We start from the raw sequence: 4,354 nt of genomic DNA, 5'->3' as shown, positions 1-4,354 counted from the left end.
CTGTGCCAGCTGCTCCTTTTATTAGACTCATGTACTTTGTATGAATGTATCATAATTTGTTTTTCTATTCTTGTGTTGATGGACATTTAGGTGGTTTCCACTTTGGCTACAGTGAATAATGCTGCTACGATCACTCAGGCATACGTCCTTATGTGGACACGTTCTCATTTCTGTTGGGTGTATGCCTGGGAGCTGACTTGCTGGGTTATAGGGTAAGTGTACATTTAACTTTACAGGAAACTGCCAAACTGTTTCCCAAAGTGACTGGACTGCTTCATACTCTCACCAGCAATGAATGAGAGTTCAGTTGCTCCACGCCTCGCCAATCCTTAGTGTTGCCTGGCTACTTCATTTTAGCCATTCTAGCGGGGCTGAAGGGCTAGCTCATTGGGGTTTTAATTTGCATTTCCCTAAATACCAATGACGTTGAGCATCTTTTCATGTGCTTGTTGGCCATTTCTTTTGGCGAACTGTCTATTCAAGCCTCCCTTATTTTGTTATTCCCCCATCTCCCATTCCATAGCCCCTCCTCCTCCCATCTATTCCTCAGCACCCTCTTGTTTTTAGGGTTCGAAAACAGCCTCCAAAACTGGTCTCCTGTATTCCAGCGCCTTCTCCATTGTGCCAGACGAACCTTCCTAAACACAACACTATACAAGTCACTTCTCTGCCCTAAAGCCTGCGATGGCTCCCACGCCTGCGCGGGCAAGCCCAACCTCTCAGCCTGCCTGCCATCCATGGCACTTCCACCCCTGGTCCCAACCTTTCTTTCCTGCCTTCCCTAACAACCTCCCAACTCTATTCCTGCCGCATGCCTCGGGGACCCAGAATCTCTTGTTCCTTCCCCCCCCCATTTAAGTTTGTACTAAATCAAGTCTGCCTCTTTCCAGGGAGGCTGCCAGCCAGCCCTACCCCATGGGGATTCCTGGTTCCTCTAAGCTCAGCGTTTTCCTCCTTACAGCACCACTTAGAGATCCAGGGGGTAGCCAAGGCCTGGAGAGGGGCTTCTTGGTACCAGGAAGTTCCCTAGTTTATATAGTAAAAGCAATGGGATTCCACCCGTATACAATATATTATAATATTGCATATTAATATTGAGTATGCTTTTCAAACTTGTACATAGTATGTACTAGTATGTCTGAGAAGGAGGGGCTTAAAGGTGGACTAGGGAAGGAGAAGGTCACCTCTCCCCTCTCTGTCTTAAGAACTTCAGATATAAACGAAAGGTAATTGGATTTGGAGGAGATGCCCTGGATTTGAGTCCTGGCTCTGCTTTTTAGTAACTGTGTGGTGGGTACTGGGCAGACCAGTTCATCTCTCTGGGCCTCCATGGATTAAATGGGGATGATGCCGTCCTTGCCAGTTGTGGGAAATGAGCAAAACCTAATACGTACACGAAAGTCAATGGTATAATAACTGCAAGGAGCCAGATGGTGGAGGGGTGGGGGGAGTTGGTCTATTAGATTGTAAGCCCCTTAGAATATTGACCTGGTAAAGAAATCTTGCCCTTTTATAAAGAATTGGAGGGACAAACTGTTAAGAATTCATGAAGGAAAACACCAAGGAAGGTAGAAGGAATCAAAGCCATTAGTGTCCCTGACTCTCCCTCACAGGCTTCCCTCCTCCGTCTCTCTCTCCCCTCCTCCTCATTCTTCCTTCTCAAAGGTCTTCCCTGAAAATGCTGTCCCCTCACCATACCAGACCTCATATTTAAAGGGAATTCAGTGAGACCAGGGGAAAGTAAAACAAAACAAAACAAAAAGAGAAAGGACCCTCAGAAACTGAGAAGGAAGTTTGCAGAGTGCGGTGTGGCAGCTTGTGTTCTGAGGACCGAGGCCAGCCTCCAGAAGCGCTGGGTGGGGGCCTGGACTGATGGGAAGGGGCTCGGACCCAAGTTTTGAGGGTTGTTTACCGTGGNCCAACAACAGTAATTAACCCCAGAACCCCAGCAAATAAAGATCTGAATTGCAGAAGGGAGGACTCATCGCTGCCCCAGGGTGGGGAGCTCCGGAGGTCCCGGGAAGGTCAAACGCAGCATGATCTAACACCCCACACTCCACGCCATTGTTGCCTGAGTAGGTCCTTGGGCACCCAGTCCAGTGGCACCCAGTCCAATGGCGCCTGGGAGGAAGGCTCACCTGTCTCAGGGCCAGAGACTTCTCCACTATATAATTTTTTCAAAAACCTTTTATCTTTTCCTTCCATCCTCTTGAGGCTGTTTTCCTAACCTTTCCATGAATCCATCTATTCAGCAAGTGTTTACTGAGCGCTGTGCGAGGCCCCAGGGAAGAGATGTTGTCTAAAGAACAGGAAGGACTTGTCTCTCCACCAAGCCCCATCCCCTTCTCCTTCAGGCAGTATGTTTTGACTCACAACAGTCTGTCCACCAGCTGGTAAATACTGAGCACTGACGGCGTACAAGGCACTGCTGGGTGTGACGGCTGTGTGAGTCTGGGTTCGGGGGGCAGGCAGGTTGGACGTTATGGAGCAGGTTCCAGGAAACATAAGGAAGGTGTGTGCAGGGTCCCTGCCTTCAGGAAGCTCACCTCACAGTGCAGTTGGATTTGGGGCAGAGATGGCTGCTGTACGGTGATTTATACTATGTGCTCTTCCCTGAGCACACAGAAAGGCTAGAACTCCATGGCTGCCTGTGGTTTGGTTGGGGCTAGATGCCTGGGTTCTGGTGGAAGTGACATGCAACACATCCAGACCTGGAGCTAACGCTACCTTTCCATGCTGTCTCCCCCACTGCCATGGCAATCATGGTGGTCTGTGTTGGAGATGGAGGCATCACAAGACGGAAGGAGCCTGAATCCCCAAGTCACCACTTGGAGGAGGGGCACATGACCCATATCAGACTGTGATGTGAGCAAGAACTAAACCTGTGTTATGGTTAGCCACTGAGACATTTGGTGTTGTTTGTTACAACAGCTACTGTTACTTATCCCGACTAATTCGGGCAGATGACACAGACACGGGGAGCACCCTGCATCCTAGGGCTAGATCGCAGTATGCAAGAGGGATCGTTGCTGGACGGTGTATGGCAACTAATGTCTAATGCAAGCTGGTAGATGAGGTCGCAGAAGGGGAAACACACACAGAGCTGGAGCACCTTACTGGTGTGCTGTAGGTGCTTAATAAAATTGATTGAATGAGTGAACTGCATGAGAACATTGGAAAAGCTTTGTAGGGGTGGCTGAAGTCACCAGACCCCTGAGGATGGGTGGGGTTTGGATGAGGGAGTAGAAGCAATTACCCTGGAAATAAAGACAGAGGTGACAAAGGGCAACACCTGCCCAGGGGTCAGAGGTCCGTAAGCAGCCTGTCTGACCCCAGCTGAAGAGCAGACAGAGATGGAGCTAGAACTTGGAGGCCCTCAAAGGCCAAGATGAACCATTTAAACCTTAGGCTGTGGGCCAGTGGTCTCCAAAGTGGGGGTGTGTACAACAACCTATTGGGATACAGGAAGAAAATATTAAAACTCCCGTTGATATTTATCCTACTCCTTTAAATCTGTGTGTGTGTGTGTGTGTGTGTGTGTGTGTGTGTGTGTGTGTGAAGATACTAAGGCTCAAAGAGGTTGAGTAGCTCAACTTAGGTCACACAGTTAGTAAGCATGCTGGACTGTGAAGCTTGCTCTTCACATACGCTGAGTCTTGGGCAGACAGGTGAGGGGTTGAGTGGGGGCAGGGGGAGGGTCTAGGCCAGGCCGGCTGCCTCTGTCTTACAGCAGGCCAGTGACCTATTGCAGACAGAGGTCAAGAAGCCTGCCCAGGCCTGCCCTCCAGGACTCCTGTGAGAAGCCAAGCAGAGAGTCTTGATGGATACAGGCCTGCCTGGCCATCCATCCAGAGCCTTTTATCCCAGGCTGCATTCTCGCCTTTGTGAGCAAGGACGGGGAGGACCAGGTGCTGGATGGAGGTCACGATGGCCTGACAGAGAGGAATGGGGAAGAGTTTGGTAAATCAGGCTCTCTGCCACCCCCATGGCCAAGGGAACCCAGATGCCAGCCCCAGCCTGCTTTCCTACACTTCACTGCGCTGGGGAGACAGGTGATGTGTTCCTTCTGATTTATACCTCTAAAAACAAACAAACAAACAAAAAATCTATTGCCAATTTTTAAAAGTGAGCAAATGTTTTCATTAAAATATACATATAGAAAAATGCACCATTTGTAACAGTGTAACAGGATAAATTTTTGCAAACTGAACGCACGTAAGGGTAACTAACACCCAGATCAAGAAACAAAACATGTCCCAGCTCTCAGAAACCCCTTCACGCCTCTCATGGTCACTACCCTTGATGGTAGTGACAGCCGTCCTAAGCCTGTTGTTGAACTGTATCTGAATGGAGT

This window comes from Hipposideros armiger, unplaced genomic scaffold (assembly GCF_001890085.2).
Source record: "Hipposideros armiger isolate ML-2016 unplaced genomic scaffold, ASM189008v1 scaffold_87, whole genome shotgun sequence".
In the NCBI taxonomy this organism is placed as follows: domain Eukaryota; kingdom Metazoa; phylum Chordata; class Mammalia; order Chiroptera; family Hipposideridae; genus Hipposideros; species Hipposideros armiger.
Note: the sequence above shows the minus strand (reverse complement) of the source record.